This window comes from Ambystoma mexicanum, chromosome 2q, assembly GCF_040938575.1.
Source record: "Ambystoma mexicanum isolate Mex_15411 chromosome 2q, UKY_AmexF1_1, whole genome shotgun sequence".
NCBI lineage: Eukaryota > Metazoa > Chordata > Amphibia > Caudata > Ambystomatidae > Ambystoma > Ambystoma mexicanum.
The window spans coordinates 1,424,391,357-1,424,417,927 of record NC_090924.1 but is presented as its reverse complement, the minus strand read 5'-3'; the positions used below and the strand labels follow the sequence as shown (position 1 = coordinate 1,424,417,927).

General features: G+C 46.8%; 1 protein-coding gene across 3 annotated transcripts in view; it reads left to right on the top strand.

The window, feature by feature from the left end:
* Nucleotides 1-26,571, top strand: part of LOC138570211 (BTB/POZ domain-containing protein KCTD12-like) — a 905,191-nt gene that overhangs the window by 104,648 nt on the left and 773,972 nt on the right. The gene's annotated exons all lie outside the window — the stretch shown is intronic.

Sequence of the window (26,571 nt, the reverse complement as noted above, 5' to 3'; positions counted from 1 at the left end):
GATATGGTATTTGGCACCTTTCAAATGCAATTATACCACAGATATGCTATTTAAGAACACTTTCTATAGGCTATTTCACCACAGATATGTTACTCGGCACACTTTCCAACTGCAATTACACCATAGAGATGCTATTAGGGACTCTTTCTAAATGCTATTTCACCACAGATATGGTATTCGGCACCTTTTAAATGCAATTATACCACAGATATGCTATTTAAGAACACTTTCTATAGGCTATTTCACCACAGATATGTTATTCGGCACACTTTCCAACTGCAATTACACCATAGAGATGCTATTAGGGACTCTTTCTAAATGCTATTTCACCACAGATATGGTATTCGGCACCTTTCAAATGCAATTATACCACAGATATGCTATTTAAGAACACTTTCTATAGGCTATTTCACCACAGATATGTTATTCGGCACACTTTCCAACTGCAATTACACCATAGAGATGCTATTAGGGACTCTTTCTAAATGCTATTTCACCACAGATATGGTATTCGGCACCTTTCAAATGCAATTATACCACAGATATGCTATTTAAGAACACTTTCTATAGGCTATTTCACCACAGATATGTTATTCGGCACACTTTCCAACTGCAATTACACCATAGAGATGCTATTAGGGACTCTTTCTAAATGCTATTTCACCACAGATATGGTATTCGGCACCTTTCAAATGCAATTATACCACAGATATGCTATTTAAGAACACTTTCTATAGGCTATTTCACCACAGATATGTTACTCGGCACACTTTCCAACTGCAATTACACCATAGAGATGCTATTAGGGACTCTTTCTAAATGCTATTTCACCACAGATATGGTATTCGGCACCTTTCAAATGCAATTATACCACAGTTATGCTATTTAAGAACACTTTCTATAGGCTATTTCACCACAGATATGTTATTCGGCACACTTTCCAACTGCAATTACACCATAGAGATGCTATTAGGGACTCTTTCTAAATGCTATTTCACCACAGATATGGTATTCGGCACCTTTCAAATGCAATTATACCACAGATATGCTATTTAAGAACACTTTCTATAGGCTATTTCACCACAGATATGTTATTCGGCACACTTTCCAACTGCAATTACACCATAGAGATGCTATTAGGGACTCTTTCTAAATGCTATTTCACCACAGATATGGTATTCGGCACCTTTCAAATGCAATTATACCACAGTTATGCTATTTAAGAACACTTTCTATAGGCTATTTCACCACAGATATGTTATTCTGCACACTTTCCAACTGCAATTACACCATAGAGATGCTATTAGGGACTCTTTCTAAATGCTATTTCACCACAGATATGGTATTCGGCACCTTTCAAATGCAATTATACCACAGATATGCTATTTAAGAACACTTTCTATAGGCTATTTCAGCACAGATATGTTATTCGGCACACTTTCCAACTGCAATTACACCATAGAGATGCTATTAGGGACTCTTTCTAAATGCTATTTCACCACAGATATGGTATTCGGCACCTTTCAAATGCAATTATACCACAGATATACTATTTAAGAACACTTTCTATAGGTGTCATGATCTCTGCTTCCAAAAGGTCAGGGTTTTCCCAACTCCCTTGGAAGCAGATTCATAACCCAGGTTCCGAGTGCCAACCAGTCCCAATTGGGACCTTTTGGACCCAGTCCTGGCGGCAGTGGCACCAGGCTCATAAATATGCCCAGTCCCAGCGCTGGAAGCGCCGGGCTCATAATGCTTGGGTGGACATACCTGCAGCAGACCATGCTGCTTACTTGCCTGCCAGTTGAGCCTCTGATCCTCTTCTGTTTGGAACTACTTTTCCTGTTGGGTGGGGCAGGAGCCACTCCCTAGGTTCAGAACACTGGAACTCTTCTGGAAAGCAGGAACTCTTTTCTTACCTAGGCGTGGCTGTGGAAGGAGACACCTAAGCACTACAGGAGGCTATTTAAACCACACCCGATGGATGAATCTTGCTTTGCGTTATTCTGCATCCTCTGCAGCAGAACGCTCATCGTGTCTTCTGCATCTGACCCTGGGCCTAAGGAAAAAGGCTTACCATCCTGAATCCAGTCTTCAGCAACACCTATAAAGACAAGAAAGAACAGGTTAGCATTACGGTCTTCAGTGACAGCTCTTCACTTACCTGGGCCATCGGCTGTCACCAACGCCTCGCGCTGCATTCTGAAAGACAAAGGCTTACCTACTCTTCGTGCGCTCCGGAGGTCTTCACACTGCAATCCGGCATCTGAAAGACAAAAGATTACCAACTCTTCGCACTCTCCGGAGGCCTTCGGCGCTGCATCCCGCATCTGAAAGACAAAACAAGGTGCGTTTAAAGACATTGGGGAACTTTAATACTCACGTGCCATTACTCCTTTCCACATCTAACCCAGTGGGTATAAATGCAATTACACCACAGATATGGTATTCGGCACCTTTCAAATGCAATTATACCACAGATATGCTATTTAAGAACACTTTCTATAGGCTATTTCACCACAGATATGTTATTCGGCACACTTTCCAACTGCAATTACACCATAGATATGCTATTAGGGACTCTTTCTAAATGCAATTACACCACAGATATGCTATTCGGCACAGTTTAAAAATGTAACTAGACCATAGATATGTTATTAGGTGGACTTTCTAATGCAGTTACACCATTAATATCATATTAGGCTGACATTCTAAAAGCAAACTACACCATAGATATGCTATTAGGCTAACTTTCTAAATGCTACTACTCCAGAGGTATGCTATTGGGTGGATTTTTAAATGCAAACTAGACCACAGATATGTTATTAGGCAGACTTTTAAATGAAAACTAGAACACAGATATGCTAATAGGCGGACTTTCAAATGCAAGCAAGACGACAGATATGCTAATAGGCAGACTCTCAAGTGCAACTAAACCATAGATGTGCTATTGAGTGGACTTTGAAATGCAACTAGGCCACTGATATGCAGTTAAGCGGCTTATCTGATTGCGGCTACTCCACAGATATGCTATTGGGTGGACTTTCTAAATGCAAACTAGATCACAGATATGTTATTAGGTTGTAGAGTGCTACTACTCCACAGATATGTTATTAGGCAGACTTTCAAATGCAATTAGACCAGAGGTGTGCTAATAGGCAGACTTTCAAATGCAACTAGACCACAGATCTGCTATTAGGCTCTGGAGTGCTACTGCTCCACAGATATGATTATTTGGCAGATTTTCAAATGCAATTAGACCACATGCAGATATGCTAGTCAGCACACTTTCTAAATGCATCTACGCCACAGATATGCTAATGGCTGGATTTTTAATGCAACTTTTTAAATGCAAACTACACCGCAGATATGCTATTAGGTGGACTTTCTAAATGCAATTATGACACAGATATGCTATTGGCAGACTTTCTGAATGCAACTTTATAAATGCATAACCAGAGCCATGTGCCATAAGTCTTCTTTCACGTCAGCTTGAAACTGTTGCAGCCGCTCCGCCCGTAGATACTTTGCAAAACTTCCAATGCCGCAGCAGAGACAAAGATGCACGTGGTGAGGATTTCATCCAAATTTACATTCTTAGGGCGCAATGCTCTCTTGTGCCAACAGAGTCTTTCTTGGAAAGCAAAGCCATGGAAGTGGAGATGCGTCGCTTATGCCAAAGGGAAAATGTGTCAGCAATAAAGAATGAGCTGGAGAGTGGGAGGCAAGGAACATGTGTTGCAGTCGCGCGGGGAGGCCTATCCAACAGTTTCTGTGACTCCGTCAGGAGATCCAGATGAAGCTGGATACCATACTTAGCACAAGGATACGGGTTAGAGTGGAAGGAGGCTAGGTAACTTTCATAATCAGGAACACCATGACCAGTGTGGGTGTTCATGGAATGCTTTGGAGGAGGAAAAAGAACTCCTCTTCATCTTGTGGCCCTGAATGCAATGCCTGTGACATGCTAGGCGAGGGAGATTGGGCAGAGCTAGTTCACATCAGAAAGGTGGCAGGGAAAACTGAAGCCATAGAAGTCTGTGGTGTATAAACTCCCCCGTCCCCAATGGATAGCACTGTGGCTAGGGGTGGCAAATGTGCAGGCGGTGAATTGAGGTCAATTGCTCCTCCTGCTTTGGAGCAAGGACCCTACTCTGGGGAGTAGGTATAGGGCAGGCATAGATTAGGTATGCTCATAGGCTGGCACAGCTGAGGAGCTGAATGTGCCTCAGGACTATGGTACAGAATGAAGCATGGGTGATGGTAACAAGTACACAAACAGGGTGATCATGGCCCATACCATTCTCAGCTGGAACTCTAGGCTCTGCAGATAGTGTCCAAGTCTCCTCTACTGCAAGGGATATATGGTAATGAAGAGTGAGGACCCATGGACCATGAAGTCTCGTGGTGATCTGGAGCCTGAGACTAAGTTGTACTTGCTTGAGACCTGCGATATTGAAGCCGAAGAAGGTCAGCCAAGGCTACAGGGGCCAATCTTCATCGGTGTAGCCTGAATGACCTGGGTCTCCCTGCAGATTATGCATATGCGAAGCAGGTGGGCGCTTCCGCATGTCCGCTTCATCAGACATATTGCAACGTCCAGCTGTGTGGCATTGGAAGGTAGCTGTGTCACCCTTCCCAAGCTTTTAGACTGAAGCACTTTAGAGTCCAGTCTGGAGCTAGTCCCTCTTCATCCTCTTTATGGTGATGACACAGAATGGCGGACAGCAGAAGAGAAATAGGAGTGTGAGCATAAATAAGGGATACGTACTTCGCTATTCTAAAAGCATGCAAATACTACCAACAAAAAAAGAATAGGCAGCAGCGGACACTTAGGAGACAGTCCCCTGATTCCAGCCGCTCAGTTCCATGGATGTGCTTGGATCAGTGTTACAAGCAGAGAAGTAGCGCATGACGGAGCACTAATATTACGGTCGCTTCTGCAACATCCTCCCATTGGAAAAAGAATAGGCAGCAGCGGTCACTTAGGAGACAGTTCCATGGATATGCTTGGATCCCGGACACTTAGGAGACAGTCTCCTGATGCCAGCCGCTCAGTTCCATGGATATGCTTGGATCCCGGACACTTCCCCTGATGCCAGCCGCTCAGTTCCATGGATATGCTTGGATCCCGGACACTTAGGAGACAGTCCCCTGATGCCAGCCGCTCAGTTCCATAGATATGCTTGGATCCCGGACACTTAGGAGACAGTCCCCTGATGCCAGCCGCTCAGTTCCATGGATATGCTTGGATCCCGGACACTTGGGAGACAGTCCCTTGATGCCAGCAGCTCAGTTCCATGGATATGCTTGGATCAGTGTTACAAGCAGAGAAGTAGCGCATGACGGAGCTCTAATAATACGGTCGCTTCTGCCACATCCCCCCATTGCAAAAGGGAACTGCTTTTTTGCCTGCTGAAAATCATTGTACTCAGCACTTCAAAAAAAATGAATAAAATACCTCTAAACCGTATGTGGAGGCCTGTGCAATCAGAAAGCTTAACAATAGTAATCTGAAATAAGCTAGTTACGCTTTATAGTCCAGGTAGAGTCTGTGCTCTAGAATTAGGTTACAAAAGAAATAGAAAACTATTCTTGACCTAAGCCCCAGACGGTGAACCCTCCTACAAAGCCGCCTTGCTTCATCCTCATGCAATTTAGAAAACGCATCAAGATCATCCTCTTGAAGGAGCACCTTCTTCTCAGCGTCAAAGCAACATTCCTTCTATCCCACATTGCTGGGTATCCCCCCTGACAACCACCCTCTACAGCCCACCCTCACATTTCAGCACTGTTACATTTCCCCACTATAATGCCCTGATACCCTTCCACGGAAGGCCTGCAATGCTATTTTTCAAGGACTGCTCCCCCTTAAGTCCCAATGAATGCATGTAACTGTTGGTACAGCGCAGGGACGTCGTTGCACCAAAATGCCAGGGTAGCGGAAGTGACATCACACGACCCTTGACCTCTGATGACATCACAGGAAGTGATGTAATTTGACCCTGCCCAGAAGTGACATCTCGGGAAGCGATGGAACACGACCTTTCACCCCTCGACAAAACAGGAAGTTGCATCACATAGCATTGTTTCTAAGTACACTACGAACAATATGGTTATGATATCACTGTAAAGTGATATACATTTCATACAAGAATGGATCACCATATGTATCGCTAATATCACTGCGTATAGGCCTATATTACCAAATCACTGTGAAGGCAAGCAGACGTCCAAGACCAAAGGATAATTATGTGTTATTATATAGCACTTATGTGCTTCATATAGAACAAATATACATATGTGTTGGTAATCATTTATCAACCTCAGCAGGATGAAAGGCTGAGTTGATCTTGCTGGAAGTCGAACCTGCAACCTGCAGATCACACACACATTGCAGCAGCCAGCGCTCAACCCAATGAGCTATCTTACCGGCTATAGCTATCATACAACCAGCCACTCCAGAAACAAAGAGCCACATGCTGGTGGCCAGAGCCCATGACCCTCAATTTAACAAAGGAACTTAGTTTTTTGGATTTTGTTTTTAGGGTAGCAGGGGAGACCTCAGGGGTCGCAATTGCAACCCCTGGTTACCCCTAAATGACGTCCATGGTACAGCGCCCCGTCACTACCCTAGATTCCTGCTCAACAAATTACTATAATCAAAAAATAAGGAGAAAGCATCTGTGGACCGAACGAGTCTATCAGTCCACATCGGTCATCAGTTCATATGTGCCCATAGATTCACTTAGGGTGGTTCATGTCAAAGACATCTGACACCTCAGTTGTATTTGGTGCTTGAGAATATTGATCAGGAGGGGGGTGATGGGTGTAATCCACTAGAGATGGACAGGGCGTTCCGCACCTTTCCAAACAGCAGACTAAGCTGCAAAAGAGCACGGCCTGCAGATAATCTCCATGCTAGACTGAGATGCTATGCCTATCACATGCGCCATTACTTCACGCATTGCTGCTACCAGTGCTGTGAGGGGGGGATATCTCAGAGCAAAGCGTTTGTCTTGGAAACAAGACAACGTTGTGCAATACAGGTTTGAGTCCCGCTCCCGTGCATAAAAACCAATCTCTAGTATTATGAGCGTTATAAAATAGCAATTATTTATTTATACCACCTCTGTATTCCCAATCATGCAATGCAGACAGTCGTTTAAATAATGTAATGCCTGCGGTGTTAACAGGCACTACCACCGCAAAAATGACGCAACACCAGAGGAGTGGAATGCACGTCTTCTTTATTCCGCTCACAACATGGAACTCCCTGTTCCTCTCCCTGACTCCTCCCCTTCCTTTTCCCCGATCCCGCTTCCCGCCTGAAACTTGTCTCTCCCTTAAAGGTGCAGACACCTATAACATCACCCCCAGACAAATGTTCTGACGTCAGGCTTAACACTCTTCCACCAGGCCTGCTGGCCTCCTTTGTTTTGCGCTGAGGGCACAGCCACGCTTCACTGCGTCCTGATGGCTCTGGTGCTCCCAACGAGTCCTGTATCAAATGTCGCTCTGCCTCTGGGGGAAACCATGTGTCCTCTCATGGTTCTCTGGGCTCCAGGTCCGGTTCCGGTGGGAGCAGTCTTCCCTTTTGATGAGGTGTTTGTACTATAAGCTGTTCCTTGTTATTTCATGGGCTGCGTTCTTGGCCGTCACCATGGACCCTTTGACGGCTATCGCCTTTAACAGTGTTTGAAAATATCTTGCATCCATTTTCCTGGTTATGGCCTGTTGGATGAGGACAACTGGAAGTCCTTGGGTACTGCCCTTCTTCCCAGGTCTGTGTCTATTTTTACACGTTCTTTTCTCTCTGTGTCTATCCTTATGATTTCTGCACCTTTCATCTCTTGTACACTGGTGTTTGTCACAATTCAGGTGTGAACTTGATAGCACATCATTACCTCTGCTGGCGTCTTGTTGGTGGCTTCTTGGGGCGTGTTACAATAGTCTCGGAGTAGCCTACAGAGTGCCTGATGTGGGTCGGAAGCTTCAATGCGAGCTCTTTGGACTGTGTTTTTAATTGACGCTATGAATCGTTCTGCCATTCCGTTGGCTTGTGGCCATCTGGGGGTACTTTTTTGGTGCACGAAACCCATGTATTTGGCAAAAGCTGCAAACTCGTGGCTGTTGAATGGGGGCCCGTTATCAGACTTGATGGATTGTGGGATGCCCCTCTCACTGCGTACCTCATCAAAAGGTTGCGGCCACTTGGGGGTACGCTGTCGTTGTTATCCTCTTAACGATGGGGAATCTTGAGTATTCATCAATGAATAGTGAGAGCTACTCGCCCGACTCTAATGGGACGTAGAAATTAACAGCTACCCGGTCCCACGGTCCGTCTAGTATGTGTGTCTGCTGTAGCGGGATGAGGGCTTCTGCTCTTGTGGTGCATTGACAGGGCAGGCAGTTCCTGACCCAGCTGTCTATTAGTGTGTCCATGAATGGGAACCATACGTGGCACCTCAGCTGTTTTTTTGTATTGTCGGCTCCTCGATGGCCTTCATGCGCCGTTTTGATGACCTCGGCCCTGAGTGTTGTAGGGATGATCAGTCGATATCCCCTTAATAGAAGTGGTCCTTGACCGCTAGTTCTGTATGCACTCTTGCTAGTCTCTCTAGTTCTTGTTTGCACCCCCTCCCCGGGTGACTTTGGACTGCACAGCAGTAATCCCTCCACTTATTGTTGCATGTGAGGCTGATGGCTAGCGCCATGGACGGGTTAGCCACGTATGCAGTCGCAATGGCTTCCAGTGATATGGCGGGTGGTAGGACGTTGATGGCCACATAGTTAATGTATTCAGCGTTACCTTCTCGAGTCTTCGGTGCCCCAGACGGATGGCGAGACAGGTAGTCCGCCGGATTGTGGTCTCCGCCTGGTCTGTGGATGATGGTATAATCATATTCCTGCAGCCTAATGCCCCATCTTTCTATCCTGGGCGGCATTTTCATGCAGGGGTTTCCAAAAAGGGATTGCAGTGCCTGGTGTTCCATGATCAGTGTGAACCTCTTTCCATGACAAAATTGTGAAAATGCTTGCAGGCCCACACTGCCACCAAGCTCTCCTTTTCGGCTTGTGAGAATGCCGACTCTGTGGCTGATAAGGCTCGGCTTGTGTAGGCAACAATATGTCTAGGGTGTGTGTCAGCTCCACAAATTTGAGCTAAGATGGCACCCAGGCCCAATGGACTGGCGTCCACAGTTATTTCAGTGTGCCAGTTGGGGTCAAAGTACAGTAGACGGCGAGCTTCGGCTAGAGATGTCTTAATGGCATCAAAAGCTGCCTGGCAGTCTCTTGACCAGTCGAACATTGAGTCTTTTTGCAGAAGACTTCTCAGGGGTTCAGTAAGGGTAGCATAGTGTGGGATGTACTGTGCGCAATACCCAGCCATGCCGAGGAATGATCGCACGTCTGCTACCTGTTTCGGTTACTGCAAATTGGTGATGGTGCTAACCTTATCTGGGTCTGGGGTCATGCCGTCGTCTGAGAAGATATGGCCAAAGAACTTTAATTTCCTTTTGCTAAATTTCCACTTCTCCAGGTTGAGTGTCAGACCGGCTTTGTGTAACACTGTGCATGTTGCCAACAGTGCCGTGTCGTGTTCCTCCTGCGACGTGCCAAATATGAGGATGTCATGGCTGTAATTTAGCACCCCCTTCATCGGCCGAATTATCTGTTGTATGGCCGTGAAGAAATATTTCTACGGCAGAGGAGATGCCGAAATGTAGTCGCAGATAGCGGAACAGTCCTTCATGGTTGGCAAATGTAGTGATGCTCCTCGAACCTGGATATAGTTCCAGCTGATGGTATCCTTGTATGAGATCAAGTTTTGAGAATGTGGTCGCTTTATTAAGTAGCACAATCACGTCCTTGATGCATGGGCCAGGGTGACGCTCTCTTTGTATGGCAGTGTTTGCCATCCTCATGTCAACGCAGAGGCGTAGGCACCCTCCTTCTTTGGGTACGACGACTAAAGGAGATACCCATGGGTTGGGACCCGTTGCTGGCTCGATGATGTCATCACAGAGTAGTTGGTCGAGCTCCTTTGAGACGGCATCCTGGAGGTGGAAACCTATACTCCTGGGGTGTTACGGGACGGGTCTGACGGTTTCATCGATATGTAGTCTGACGGGTGCCCCCTTTAATTTGCCTAGTCATCTACATAAGTCCGGGAACCTCACCAGAATTATCTCTTTTGTGATGTGGTTAAGTCCCATTGGGGCAGCGTTGATCGTGCACACTTTATCACCATTGTTTCCTGCGGACGTGTTTGATTGAATCACTTCACCCGCTTGGAAGTGGATGTCAATGAGGACCAGACAGCATGCTGTTTGATAGCTTAGGAAGCAGCGTCCATTTGTCGGGCTCCAGATGACATGGATGGTGGTGTCCATCACTAGTCCTTTGTGCATCAGGCGTTTCTTGAATTGTCCGATCGAATGCAGAGGTAGCGCTGCTCCCCATTGGAAAATCCTCGAGTTGGCTCTCGTGAGGTTGGGTCTCTCTGGCATCTGCAGGAATTCCTATTCCCCCATGATGTTAACTGTCGCCCGAGTCGATGCGAAAACATAATTGTTTGTTCTGTAGATTGACTGCTATCCTTAGCGCCTCCCTCGTCTCTTGGTCATCTTCAATGAGGTTGACATATTCATCTAAGTAGTTCCAGCCATAGTCATCTCCACCTTGATGTTGGGGGTAGTGTTGTTATTGTTCGCCGTAGGCTTGTTATGTACTCGGGGGTTCATCGCAGTCGTCTTCGAATCGGGAATATGAATCGTATTGATCGTAGTTCTGGTCATAGTCCTGTGGGGGGCTTCATCTATTGCCCTGATGAATCGCTGCTGTCCTTGGTAGTACGGTATGTTGGTCTGTGTCTGGTGGGCTGGGGGATGGTGTAAAACGGCTGTATGTCATGCCTTGCGGCTGCGTGTTCATTCACGGGTTGGGGAATGGTCTTCCCTCCCTGCAGACCGACTGGAAATGGCCTTCTCTGCCACAGTTGGCGCATCTTTGTGACAGTGCTGGGCAGGTCCCTGAATGTGGGAAGTTCATGCCACACTGGTAACATTACCTCTGAAACCCAACTGGCTGGTTGTTCTGTTGGGCGCGGCCCTTCGATGCGTTGGTTATTGCGTTAATGGTTGAATGGCTGCAATGGTCTCTCCCTTCTCATGTTTGCAATTTGGGTTTCCTTCGATGTAGGCTTTTTGCGCGTCTACCCTCTCGAATATTCTCACCAAATTGCTCATCTCATCAATGGAGAGGGGTTTCTTCAGTAGTTGTTTTCTAAGGGCGGGCAAAAGCAAACCTTCTATCACACGCATTCTGATTGCTTTTTCAGTGGAAAATGTGTGGAACTAGCAGTGGCTGTTCTTCACCCTGAGGCGAGTGATGAATTTGTCGATGGTCTCCTCAGGTTTTTGTGTGCACTGATTAAATATGTACCTTTCATAGTCCCTGTTGGATTCGATGACGAGTTTTCTGTTAAGGGAGGTGATCAACGCAGTGAAATCTGTTTGGTCTTCTGCGGCGATGGTCTTGACAATAGTCTTTATCTCGCTGTCCATCAGATTGAAGAACATGTCATATAAGTTTGGAGATTTTTCCTCTCCCGCCGCTTTCACAAAGTGGTTGTAATCTTCCACCCATTCGATCCACCTTGGGCTCTTGTCTGTCTGGGGTTTCACGGTGAATGGGAGTGGGTTGCACAGTAAGGCTGCCTTGGACGTGGGGGTGAAAGGTAGTGCATCCGGATTGCTCATGTTGGCAGGGTGGTGTAGTGTTTTCCTTTCATTTCTATGGTGATGCCCTTTAGCAGAGCACTGTTCCTGGTGCTTGTAGGGGCTAGGTGCTGGTGTTGCGGATGCTGCGCCTTCCATGAGGCGTGTTTCCCACCGTGGCTCTTCTTTGGACTGGGCCATGGGTCTTCGTTGGGAGGGAGGACTTGTTTGTGTGCTCCACAGCGGTGGTAGGCTGTTAAAGTCTTTCTTTATTGAGGTGCTTTTATTCAGACATTTCTCTTTTTTTTTTATGTGCAGGCGGGATTGCTGTGAAGTGTAAGCAAACACTGCCATGTTAAACTTTGGTGGGATCGTCGTTTGCCCCTGGTTGTCAGGGTCGCCGTGCTGTGAAGATTACTGCTACCATGCGCGACAGTGGGAAACGGTGCACTTACTGTGTGTCCTTTCCTTTGGTTGCAGCATCTTCGGCTGAACCACGTGTCCCAGAGTATGTGGGCCGCTGGCGGGTTGCCGCGCGGCAGAGTGGCGGATTGCCACGTAGGTGTGCCTTGACGGGATCGCCAGACACTGCAGGGACTCCAGGTACGGAGCGCTGTGTGGTTGCAGAGTATCGAATTGCCCGGCAACGGGTGTGTTGCAGGGTCACTGGGCACCCTGGTGTGCTGTAATGGAGTCAGGATTGCCTCTGGAGGGAGTGGCAGACTGCCACTGGGAGGCGGGTGTGTCGAGGATCGCTGGGCACCCCTGCTTTCAATGGTGGAGGCGGGAACACCTCTGGAAGGACGAGCGGATGCTGTGGGATCACTGGGTCAAACTGGGAGGACTTTGGCAGGCAGGAGACATCCTCGTCGTCAGTTGTTAACAGGCACTACCACCGCAAGAAGGACGCAACACCAGAGGAGTGGAATGCATGTCTTCTTTATTGCGCGCACAACATGGAACTCCCTGTTCCTCTCCCTGGCTCCTCCCCTTCCTTTTCCCCGCCTGAAACCTGTCTCTCCCTTAAAGGTGCAAAAACATGCAGTTTTTGTTTTTAGGGTTTTACTATAATTCATGACCTTATTTTGGACGTCAAGGGATTCACTGTTTTTGTACTGTTTTCTTTGCTTTCACAGTGGAGGAAATACCATGTATTGGGGGCTGCCAACAGGGCAGTAGATCTGGAGAATACGGTCACGTCAGCCAGATGCCTCTCTTAGACAGGTAGGGCTGAGTCACGTGCCACGCTGGAGCCTGGGAAAAGTGCAGTCAGTCACGTGTTGGTCTCAACGCAGAAAGACGTGAAGTGATGGGGAACGTCTGAATTGGGTATATGGCAGAGGTCGAAGTGGGCGGGAGCGGTCGGGAGTGGTGCTCCTATACTTTTTATTTTTAAGTTTCACCGTTCCTATACTTTTTTTTAAAAAAAGAAACCGTTCTGGATTGGTTTAGTTTTAAAATAAAAGTATAAGAAGAAGTTGAAGATTGCACTTCAGTGCACTGCACAGAACATTCCCATAAAGAGCAGGTGTGTTTGTTAGGGGGTTTGGATTGTGTCGGAGGGGGTGTGGCGATGGGTTTGTGGGGAACAGGGGAAGGCCAGCAGGGAACATAGTTCTACTACTTCTTTTCGTACACTTCGACCACTGATATATGGGTGGGGAAAGGGCCATGAAATGCTAGATTCTCCAGTGAAAGCCAAAAAGGAGATGTCATTATCACATCTGACAGACTGCTGCCTGCTAGGGCAGATTTGGTCATGTGCCAGGAAGTCGCTTTAAATCGAATGGAATCCTTCATGAAGCGATATATAAAATCTGAAATCTTAATTATTGTAAGGCAGACAGAAGAACCAAGTTTAACTATATGCCCGCCCCCAAATCCCTTCACGTCCAGGCCCAGGCGCCTGTTTCTGATATTTACAACGAGGCCACATCTGTTTCGCGGTGAAAATGTGGTGTACAAGTGATCCTGGCAGGCTGAGCTCCGAGGACACTGACATTCCAAAGGGAAACATCTGGCTCGTTCATCGCTGTGTCCAGTGTTTCTCTGGAGAGTGTGTGGGAGGAAGGAGGCCAGAGCGGGGCATACTGTGGCACGTTCATCGCTGGGTTCCAGTGTTTCTACCAGGGGTTCCTGGAGTGTGTGGGGGGAAGGAGGCCAGAGCAGGGCATATTGTGCAACGTTCATTGCTGGGTTCCAGTTTTTCTACCAGGGAGGGTACTCGGTTCTCTGGAGAGTGTGTGGGAGGAAGGAGGCCAGAGCAGGGCATATTGTGGCCCGTTCATCGCTGGGTTTCAGTGTCTACCGGGGAGGAGGCTCCGTTACTGGAGAGTGTGTGGGAGGAAGGAGGCCAGAGCAGGGCATAGTGTGGCACGTTCATCGCTGGGTTCCAGTGTTTCTACCGGGGAGGGGATTCCATTCCTGGAGAGTGTGTGGGAGGAAGGAGGCCAGAGCAGGGCATATTGTGGCACGTTCATCGCTGGGTTCCAGAGTGTCTACCAGGAAGGGGGCTCCGTTCCTGGAGAGTGTGTGGGAGGAAGGTGCCAGAGAAGGTCATATTGTTTTTGGCTAGGGCTCCGTTTGGGAACAAGATCTATCCTTTTTAAATGTCTTTACTTCTGCTGCAATTCCCACCGCCTGCTTGGAAGCATCGCCGGCTCTGAATATTCAATCCCTGGGAGGACTGCAGTGCTCCCTGTCTTCCAGCACTGCAAGTATGGTGCAGGGGCACTGATACAGCAAAGGGGCACTGCATTGCACCATGCACAGTTGCAGAGGTGCCTAGGGAAGACTGGCATGGTGGTGTCTGAGTCAGAGGTGCGGGTCTGCCTGAATCTTTCCAGCCTTTGTAGCTAGACATGTGAATGACTTTCCCAGTCCTACCAGCCCTTCAGAGGCATCGAACTGACAAGGGCCGACTCGACCTAAGACAAAGCAGCCATTTAGAGACACTAGAAGGACATGTCGCTGACTGCTCCCAGTCCTATCAGCCATCCAAAGGCACCAAGCTGCCACTTGAGTTACTCTTGCCCAGGCCTAGTATGCATTCAGAGGCACAAAGTGCCATATGACCAAAGAGCCCCAGGCTTACCAACTATTCAGAGATACCAAACTGCCATGTGACTAATGCTGCCCCAGGTCTATCAACCATTCAAATTGGCATGTGGCTGTCTGCCCTATCCCTACCAGCCTTTCTGAGATATTAGCGTTCAATTGATAACGCCCTGTTGCAAAAGATACGTTACCTTGTTAGCCAGTCCACATCTGGCAAGCTCGGGTCATCTCTTCCTTTCTGAAGTAGCAGCATTGCATATGGTATTTTGAGTTCTAGCCCCAATGCAACCAAACTAGGGAAAGCAGCAGTTATATGTTGGGAGATCAGGAGTGGGGTGCACTCTAGGATTCAACGAACATCCTCTGTAAGAATTCCCCACAGGAGAGGAACAGCCCACTGAGAACAATAAAGCAATTCTAAAACATTTCAAAGCATAATCTCTCTGGCTAAGCAATGAAGTGCACATTAACGGCAACGATAATGTGACACAACAACAGGATTTCCAATTCGCAATGTCTCTTTTATGCTTTATTTCCACCTTAGGACGATCTGGCTCTCAATGCATGTCAGGTCTCTTAGGAGATCCTCGTTGTATCCTGAGATTGAAGAAATAATGTATCTGCAGAAACAAGACGCTCGCTCCACGCTCCACGCTCTACCCTCATATCCACTCTGTGGCTGGTTTCCACCATGTTAGTGGCTCCAGTCAGTCTAGTTCACTCCCAGGCCAGCTCCATGGCGTTTGCTATTTATCCAGATGTAATGCCTCTGAAACCGGGAGGCTGGAGCGATACGCTTCTAGCTGTGGGTTCTCCCAAGTTTTTGGTGGAAGACGTGATTTCAGTGGCAAAGCTTTGCTGATATTAACGGGCTGGTGGCCGCATTCTCATTGTACAATGTCGGATGCTTGCCTGAAGAGAGCAGCTGTTGGTGCTTTCTCAACACCAACAGACTTCGAATAGGCCCAAAAACGATCCTTCCAGTTGGCTTCTGTAGGCAGTCCTCTTTCCCACTGCTTCTGATGAGCACATAGATTATGCAACAAGGTCTCAGTAATAGAGATGGCTGAGCAGTGCATAACCATTCGTACAACTCTGCGAGCCAATGGCTGCTGTTACTAAATAGCAATGACGGGCTTGACTGCACAAAACACTTTTTCAACTCTGAACTGCAATGATACAATTCCGTAACGGAAATTACCTATTTCAATAGTAGGGTATGAATAATGATATTTTGACCCAGTTTTCCTTATTTCGTCTTTTTTTCTACTGATAAATTCTGCTATCTGGGTAATTATCTAGTGAAAGTTTCATTATAAGAACTGGCAAATCAATCTAAAATCGTTGTAAATCTTTTTTCAAAAAACGACAACAAACGTTGCTTCCTGTCAATAAATATCATGATTACAGCATTCACTTATTAGCACTTCCTATGACTAGTAGCAAAACCATGGCATTGCTCCGACCTAGAATGAGATAGTGGTTGGACGTATGGACCCTGACAATCTTTCACACAGTCGTCAATTCGACATGAAAAGTACATGAATAACCCTTTACTGGATCTCTTCATTTGTCAGATATACCTGGTGCAAGCCTCCATCTTGAACCGCAAATCCAAAACACACAGCAAATCCTTGGAATCAACGTTTCAACAATACATGGGTGATTCCCAAGTGCTCATGTGCCTGGGAAAAGCAAGTGGCAAGGCCCTGGATAGCCCGGATGAACAAATGCCTTACCCCTGGCAATGTTCTTTCGACTGGATGTTCCTCTCACGTATTCTGCATCTTATGATAACTCCTTCTAGCAAAAGCTTTTTCGGATGGCGCCGTACATCATCATCAACTTGATGTCCCTCGAAGGTCTCCATCCCCTCTCAAGGTTGACATCATCGATAGTATAAATAGATTGCACCATGCCAGTTATTCAGTTTTTTGGTTTTTCTCCCTCTGGTAACAGAATACCAGGCAATCAAGAAAAGAAAGGTGTAATGCATAGAAATTCTACAGAGTGGTAGGATGCGAGGGGCGATGAGGAAAACGTGGGAGCAAAACTCAGTAAGAAGAACATTACCATGGGTAATTAATTTGTTCTTAGAATGAATTGTGTCCTCCCACATATTAATCATCTTATGATAACCTCCCAAAGCAGTATGGTATTGAATGAGGGAGTAAGAATTTTCAAGATTTGTCATTAATGCTGTGAGGCACAGCCTTCACCGAATCCTGCCTCCTGTCCTGGTGCAGAGACCAGACAATAGTGTTTCCTAAAAGTATGTAGAGATGACCAAGTGGCTGCTGCACAGATATCCTGTACCGGCACCCTTCTTTGCAAGCACGATGAAGTGGCCATGCTCCTTGTCGAATGAGCCCACAAGCCCACAGAGACATCCTTACTGGCCAGGCTGTAACACTCACTGATGCATAAAATTATCCAATAAGTTAGTTTGTTTTGTCACTGCAAGACCCAGTTTGTTTCCGGTGTATCCAACAAACAATTGCGCATTTTGTCTCACCTTAGCCATATGAGAAATATAAAAGCTTAAAGGTCTTTTGGACTTAAGTCTATGAAGCCTCTCCTCTTCCTTACCAAAGTTGGCAACACAATTTTCTGGGATACCTGAAATTTTCCGAAACCACCTTCGGCAGAAAAATGGGTCAGACTCTCAGTACAACCTTTTCCTTATAAAAGGTTGTGAACAGCGGTCTGCACAACAAAGCCTGCAACTCGCTGACCCTGTGTGCAGGTGAAATGGCTGTTTAAAAGATTGTCTTCAATGTTAGTAATCTTAATGGACAAGAATGAAGTAGCTCAAATTGAGCACACATGAGCAATTTCAACCCCAGATTTAAATCTCAAACGGGAAAACAAAAGGGACTGGAGGGAACACAGTTGTGAGCCCTTTTAAGAATTGGATTACAATAAGTATTTCAAATTAAGATGCCTGCTCAGGCGTGTGCTTAAAAAAGGACAGCGCCGGCAAGTATCTCTTCACAGTGCCAATCTGGAGACCCAGATTGGCTAGATGCAGTATGAATGATAACACCACAGGCGTATCACACAGAAAATGGTCCACATTCTTATCTCTGTACCAGCTGCAGAACTTGTTCCAACAGCAGCGATACAGAGATTTCGTTGCTGCCCTTCTGGCCGAAAACAACATCTCCATCACGTCTTCCGGGAGGTCCCAATCCGTATACCTCAACCTCTCAGAAACCATGCATGAAGGTTGAGACTCTTGACCTCTAGATGGAGAACCCGACCCCACTCTTGCTAGAGAAGGTCCTCTCTTTGCGGAAGACGAATTGGAGGGAAGATGGACATGTCCAGAAGGTCCGGGTACTACTTCCTCCTGGCCCAATCCCGAGCAATCAGTATCATGGATTTCACAAACTTTCTCAACCTCCTGATCACATGAGGAATGACGGGGGCTGGAGGAAACGTGTACAGGAGCGGGAAACTCCCAGTCCACTATGAACGCATCCCATAGGGTATTGCGTCCTTTTGGCAATACCGTTTTTCCAACAGGTGTTTTGCCGCAAGAGTTTTGCTGATAATTTCCATCGAAATGTTTTGGGGTTGGTGAGAAATGGGAAATAAACAGTTGGGAGGGGAAGGAAATTTACAAAAAAATGTAATTAAGGTGGGCTTGGGGTGGGAACCCCCTACCAAAAAAATTGACAACAAAATTTCAAAGAACTTTTTCGGCAAACCCCCGGTGCAAAACACCCATAGGAAGAAATGGGGTCGGTGAAATGACATGGCACCTCCCATAGAGCTCCTCTCTGGGAAACTTCCCTGGAGCAGAACAGCTTGCACTTCCGGTTGACATTGTAAGCAAACAGATCCTGGAGCTAGAGGGCCTGAAGGATCTGATAAAGGGTAACCATTTTGGACTTGTCCTTCCTGAGAAACTTGTTCAAGTATCTCCTCCGTCCTTTTTGGGGTTCAAAAAGTAAGGGGAGTCCCACCCCCTGTTCCTTTCCATTACAGGTACTGGCTCTATAGCACCTTTCTCTAGCAGACTGGAGATCTCCTGCAAGAGGAATGGGTCTTTTGCGGGGGTGTCTCCCCAGTTGATGATCCGCAGGACTTCTTAAAAAGGGAGGCAGTAACCCTGGGCCACTGTTTCAAGGTGCAAGCATCAGAAGTAAAGCCCCGCCATTCTTCTAAATGCTGACTGAGCCTGCCCCCCACTGCAGGCCTGTGGACTAAGGCCTCAGAGTAGTTGTGAGGCAGCTGAAGCAGCGGCTGTAAGTAAGGCACCATTACCTGGGCGGACTTAGCACCTTTTCCTTGTTCACCACAAGGGAATTGTCTCTGGCCCCTTTGACTTGCCTGCCTCTCGATCTTCCAAATGCGGAATAGTAGTGAACGGACCGACCTTTCCATTCCTTGGCAGTAGGGTGAGACGGTTGGGGCTGTCTTAGAGTGACACTGAGAGACTTGGCCTCGGCCTTTGAGGTCTGTAATTTTTCAAGGCGTTCATCAGCAGTTGTGTGCTATCAAAGGGCATGTTTAGAAGCCTGGACTGCACATCCAGTGTAAACCCAGTTTACGTAACCACGCAAACCGGCACATTACTGAGCAAGCCGCCATAGCTTTGCTAACACTATCAGCAGACTCCAAACCTGACTGCAGGGATTCACACATTGCATGCTTTCCATCTTTTACGAAATAAAGGAAATCCCCCTTCCTTCTCCTTCGGGGGTATGTTCAGCTGCCGTTTGCAACACAGTCCCACAAAGTGTGGGTGAATTCGGCCACAGCGCAAGTAGCATTCGTAGATTTAAAAGCCATACTACTGGCTGAAAAAACTCTTTTTGCTAGTGTGGCAAAAAGCTTGTCGCGCCTATCTGGAGGGATGGTCGGGTAAGCCGCTTGCCTAGACGTGGCAGCCTGCACCACAAGGCATTCCAAGGTAGGATGCCTTGAGAGCTATTCCGAATCCATGCTAGAAGGATTGTATTTCTTGGTCAATGTTTAACTGAAAGCAGGGTTGGTGTTTGGGTTCTCCCAGTTCTCCATCACTCTTTTTTGTAGTGCTGAGTGAAATGGTAAAATAGGGTCTTTTTGTGGACCCTTGTCTAGATTGTCAGTTAGGTCGACCTGTTCATAGTCAATAGCTGGTCTTCCCCAACCCAGGCATTCAGTCACTCAATTAATTGTCACTATGACGCCTCAGTGTGCTTAGACGGGTCAGATGTGACAAAATTAATTTCAGGGGAAGTGTCCAAGTCACTTGCACTCTTGAGGCGCTCATAAAACATTTTCAATTCTGGACTGCTCAGACACTAGGCCAAAAGGTGGAGTATCCTGGTCTGAGGGTTCATCCTCCCCAAAAATAAAGGAAAGCGACTTGAAAAAGTCTTTCTTGGGCAAAGGCTTAAAGCTTTTCTCAACCTCCTTCGAGGGCGTTGATGGTTTTGATGCCTTCGAAGTCGAAGGTGATGCACTCGACGGGCTCGACACGTGATTCGAAGGAGTCTTCGAGGGTAGAGGAATAGGCCTTTCCTCGACTCGAGGCCAGGGCCGCCTTTTTGAAAATAGTCAACATCTGGAGAAGGAAAACCTCCCATTCAGCCTTCGTAGCTGACCTACTTGGGCATGCAGCCTTGCGGTCAGGAGAGGAGTGGAGTCGAGGAGGTGCCTTTTCTTCAATCTTTTTCTCTACGACAAGAGGAAGTGACGGGAACCGCTCCATGATCAAGAATGTTATTAAGACCGTTTTCTCTGCGGCGATTCAACTCTCGAACTACGTTCTTCTGATAATCTTCTTTTTGAAGGCGTTGTGGAAGGAGACTTCTGAGGGGGGCCTACCCGCAGTGAGTTTCCCCTTTTGTTCCTTGAGTGCCTGCCCTGTAATAGACTGACAGGACTCACTTGATTGTTGTCCTCCTTATCTTGTTCTGTTTCTTCCTTTCCTAGTCCTCCTTCCCCCGCCCCTTCCTTAGCCTCCCCAATGGCACACTGAAGCTGTTTTGTTTTCTGCATGGAGCGTGATACAAACCTTATAAGTAAATACAGTATAAAGTAGGAAAAGAGCCTATTACCCAGTGTCAATCATGCCCTATTAGTTATTGCACCCCCTGTATTAGGTATTGCTGTCTTTTATTATCCACTTTGACCATTAATGAACATTTAGTTTGGTGGGAGAGGGGTGTTATGCTTTTATATAATCTTGTGAGCCTGATGCAGTTTTTTAAATTAGTCTTTTGGAGAGTCTTCACTGGTAAAAGGTGGAAGGGATTTGAATGGTGTGCTCTATTAATAAATTACGTTCTTAGTTACTCTAAGGATGTATAGTGTTTTATGTTAAGCGATTAGTATTTATATTGCATACTCCTGCAATCTGCATGGCCTCCAGGCACTCTGATCGCTGAAAAAGAAAGTGGGTATTGGTTTGGTTAGCTGGCATGAAAGGTAAAAGGAAAGACTGCCGTGTTCTTGTGTTGATGCCTGAAGACTGGAAGTACCCTGTGCTCTGGATCCGTGTGAGATTCGAGATGTTTTCTGTTAAGGGCATCAAGGCATTTGTGTACAGATGGGAGACCTTGTCTGCCCACAGTGCTGGGATGCATTGGCAGGTGGCTTAGTATGCAAGTTGGTTGTAGAGGTGTAGTGTTCCCTTGTTGGCTGTCAGGTGAGAGGGCTATTAAGAAGGCATGTGTGGGTGGTTTGCTTGTATCAAATTTGATTGCGGAAATGTCAGTAGTTAAGTGAGTAGGTTAAGCAAACGCTGGAGTGCATACAGTTTCTTTGCCAGTATTTTGTGGGCACCCAGATGCCAGACGGAATCTGGAGGAATATATGGTGTGGCACTTTGGCGAGTCTCACACATCAAGTAGTGCAGAGGTAGCTTTGGTTTTCCTAAAATCTGGAATGCACTGGGCAGCCAGGAGAGAAGGTCCCATGGTCATGCACATTGCATAATGGCAGTGGGGATGAAAGCCAGCATGGCAGTCACCTGAAGTGTTTGGGGTGAAGGGTGGGAGAGGCTGGTATAAAGTTCCATTGACCGTTAGTCAAGGGTCAAAGCAAGATAGTTTTCATGTTCCTGGTCCATATTGCTAGTTAGCTTCCTGTTGCTGGGTAGTTTCTTAGTTGATTAGATTTTGAAAATCTTGGCCTTTTGCATTTCCTTGTGTCTCTGGTGGTCCTGGAATATGTGCATCCGAGTTTGGACACCATGTTGGAGAAAGCCGACCATCTGTGACTCTCTCCGAGTAGCCCACAGGCCCCTGTAGTACATCGTCTCAAAATCCTAGCATCCTTGATTTATTGGGCAATATTCGCTCAGATTAATTGTGCTCACTGGCCCTGAAGGTCGTTTCTGTGGGGAATGCAAAGTGCTTGGAATTGGATTCTATTTTTAAGCAGAAGCTAGTGTAGACTTCTTATTGCTGGACCTGTGTTCCCTTCTGTCATATCTGAACAATAGTCTTTCTGCTGTGTTCTGTATGTGTTGAAGCTTCTTCACGGGGTAGGTCCAGAATCCCTAAGCATATACACTTGTTTGAATAGTCGATTCTTTTTTGTATTTTCAATCATGAACATTTTAGTGGAAATTGTCTGGGTAGGTCGCGCTACGCGGGACCGACAGCGTCTGAAGGGAAGGCAGCAGGAGAAACAGGAGGCAGCGTGGAGATGATTGGCCATGCCCCTTTTCTTTAGGCTGCAGGCGTGCCTCGCCTTCTTTCTGTTCCTCGCTGGAGCAGGTGCACCGACACAGGGGTGCTTGGCCGGGGATGGAGTTGGGGTGGACCCGGCTGTCGGTTGCGCCCCGAGCCACACCTGGATCGCGGGTGGCTGGCGGGTGGCTCCTCCTCCTTCCTGAAGTCATCAAGCATGCCCATAGCCGAGACACTCAAGAGGGCTGCCACAAGGTATCTGGGGACACCTTGACAACCTAAGGACGCAGAGGCGCCACATAGCGCCACCACCTTGCTGGGGACTGTGCAGAGCAGCACTAGAGTGGCTTCTTCGCTGACCCACTCTGGGAGCTTTGTTGCGTACTTGTGGGTGAACTCCTGCCCATCGTGCCTGCCCACCCCCATGGCTGAACTTACTATAATACCTATGTACACCTGGTCTGCGCGGTAGAGGGAGCACAGGCCACCTGGGTTTGTCTTGCCGGCACTGAGGGGGGAGTGGAATGAGGAAGCCAGTGGCAGCAGTGAATAACCGTTTCCACAGGCCCTCTGAGGTGAGCTACATGCCAGGCCAGGCCCACGCCCTTGATCTCTTTGCTAATTTAGCAGACCCCGCCACCCTCGGGGCTCTGGGACTCACAACCTCGCCTGGCGCCTCATCTGTATAGCCGGATAGCCGGCTCTTAGTTCAGGATCCCACCATGGCCAAGCAGAACAAAAATAAGAAGCCGGAAAACATCCTCACACTCATGAATGACCACACACGAGTAAAAAACATGACTCGGAAATGATGCCCCGGTCCACACACCGGACGCTCATGCTCAACACCTTGACTCACTAGCCACCAAACTAGATCATCATCTTCTACTGCTGAAAAGCGCAATCCTCACCAGCAGTGCAGAAATGGGCATGAAGATCTCGGCCATGGGACTGGAGAAACGTGAACAATCCTACGAACTAGCGGAACTGCCCACAAGATTAGAGTCCAGAGAAGCTTCTGCCAAACAACTTCTTGCAAAACAGTTGGACATGGAAAACCGGCCAGAAGATGCAACTTCAGTGTCAGAGGCATAGCATCCCAAATACAGGACTCAAAGCTCGAAACGTCATCCAGGGCTTGTTCAGGCATATTCTTTTGCTCCCAGAAGAGGAGCACATAGTCTTGGACCTGACCCATAAGGAGGTCTCGGCCTTCCAGAAAATAAACAACTTGGCCTTGTACGTCCCACAAGGGTTCATTATTAAAGGACAAGGAAGAGATCTTGAAACTAGCACGTTCCAACGAAGAGATACCTTACAGAGTCATCAAGGTTCAACTGTTCCAAGACTTGGCCCCCTCCACTACGGCAAAGCAACAGTCTTTCTTATCTGTTACTGCTTGGCTGAAAGAGTCAGATATCAGGTATCGGTGGGGCTGCCAGTGCTCCCTTTAATTCACTCTGGAAAAATCACCGGAATCGACTGAATGAACCTCACCATCATAGGCTTCCAAGACAAACGCGTTGCCCCTGAGCTATCCTTCATATAGCGTCTCTGATCACACAACTCCTCGGAACAGCCCGCCTGACCCTCGCACAATCATGGAAATCCCCAGATGGGCCCATTATCATTGACTGTGGTGGGTCAAGATATGGGAAACATGTGCAGCCGAAAGGATTACGTCCACCCTAAACAATTCCCTCCCAAAACTATTCTAGATACTTTAGACGCCCTGCCAGAGCCCTCCACCCTAAGCCACCTTTCATCATTTTGACATTTCAGTTGAAGTTAAATCTTTTCAAGGGGTTTGAGGCCCTGCAGGGAGTGTGGGAGGAGGGGCAGGAGCAAACTCACTTTCCTTCTGCCCTCAAGGGGGGCCTCCATAGCCGTTTCCATGCTTCTCTGGTTCTGTAAACTGTCTCGTGACACATGTCGCTGTGTCTGTTCATAACAAGACAGTGATTATACTTCAATAGCTTTTCCGAAATATACATTCTTCCATCTTTTTGTTCAGCCGTCAGCTCTTTTGTCAAACCTAACATGTGATATTTGCTTTATTGGTTTGAATCATTTCTGTACATTAATACTCAAAACCATAAAGTTGAGTAAAAAAGAAAAAAGAAATTAACATCGTAAACTGGCCCTTTTTAAAGTTGTACAATGCTAATAGAATGAAGTAATTTCCCTTTTTATTTTTACAAAGCTCTTCTGTGGAAAATACACACCATTCAGTCTCTGAAAATGTCCTTTCTTGAAAAAGGTCGCCTTCAGATTAAAACCAATAATCAGTTTCGTATGTGAGCACCAAGGCGAGGCTTAATTTTTCTTGCTGGCCACCGATTGGCTGGTAGAGCTGCTAAGCACGCACATTTGTAACAGTTTACACACACACACACACACACTTTCAAGGCAGGTCAGAAACTACACAGCTCCTGCAGAACCTATACACATCACCCTCATCTCTCTGTATATGAGCAATGCACCGTCACTGTTAAGGCGTCATCCTTACAGTATATAAGCAATGACAATGCACGTCTCCAATACGAGGCTGGTCCCCACCTCAGGGGATGCCCCTGCTACGTTTATTTGACTTATAACAATAAAGCACAGCACCCCTCCAACCTTCCGCCTTCAGGATTTCAGTGTTTTCTCCTCTGGTCACGCTGATAGTCAACACAGAATAGAGTCACTCTCGCAAACCGGGAGCAACCAATGTGTCAGGAGAGGCTGGGGCTACGACGAGAACTAGGTCCAGAGCAGTTGCAGAAACCACCTGGAACTCTGATAAAAAATTGCCACTTGGGATTACTGCTTCGTGTTGCTTTGTGTCTTCACATCTTCTAGAATAACATGTTGAAAGAATAGCGCAAGTTGCATTTTAAATTAAATTCGATGCAATAACACTTTAATGACACGACTTGCATTTGGGCAAAATAGTTTTTCAAATTCAGATGGCCTCAGTAAGCATTCCAAGTCATGTGATTGCTGCCCAAATTATGACTTACCAACTAGAGAACAGCTTTTCCCACTCTACTGGAGTGCAGTCCTACCTTTCTGTTGACACTTACTGTCACATTATAGTACTACCTTTATGTTTGTGGCCTGTTTGGGTTTTGATTTTGAAAATCTGATCACCTTATAGGTGCAGGAGTTGAGTGGTCGGTTTTCTCAAGTTTAGGCAGAGTCAGGCTCCTTTGTTTTAGAGTCTTTGAGGGGTCATTATGACCCTGCCGGTCCGAAATAAAGTGCCAGTATTTCATATACCAGCACTTTTCCAGAAAGGAAGAGTACATGTTTGCCAGTGGGGGTTACCTGATTTTTCTCCAGCTCAGAGCTGTAGGTAAATCGGACCCCAATTGGTAAAAACAGCTGGTATAACCAGCATCAGTATCATTGGGGGATATCAGGTGGTGGCAAATGGTAATACTGTTTGGTGGTATTCCGGTTTTACCAGCGGGATAACACCAAACTCATAATGACCCCCTTTGGCTTTTTCATTCTTCTTCCTGTTTAACTGGGTGGCTTTTCCTGTGTATCATGAGTTTAAAGTCTGTGTTCTTGAGGATGGCATTTATGTTTTAGGAAAGGGAGGGGCTCAAGGTGAACAAGATGCACAGAATCTCTCACATTGTTTGCTATTTAAAGAGCTGCTTACAGGACATGAGGCCAAGTGTCTTTTTGAGTGATTTAAATACAAATACCATTCATTTCACACTGCTGTTTGTTTATGCTTTTCTTCGGGTGTAAATTGGGCCAGCTGCCAATTATGAAACCAACGAGTGAATAAATGATTTATTCTCAGTAAAAACATCAATCTTAAAACATAAACTTGCCAATACTGGCCCTCTCCCTCACAACTATGCAATCTTGTCCTAGTGGTATATACATGCCCACTGGGATAACACTAAAGGGGAGGGATAACACCAAAGGGGATTAGAGGTTGGCATATTCCTTCTGAGAAAAAGTTTATTTTACGTCAAACAGCCCAATATGAAGAGGAAGCGGATTTGCGATGATATGGTGTGGCATTTGTAACGCGCCTGTAGACAAGTGTTTCTAGGCGCGACAAGACAAGCGGGGGGGGGGGCAGATAGAGGAGAACAAAACAACAAGCTTACTAGGCCTTGTGTCATCCAGATCGCGCAAGTGCGGGGAAAGGG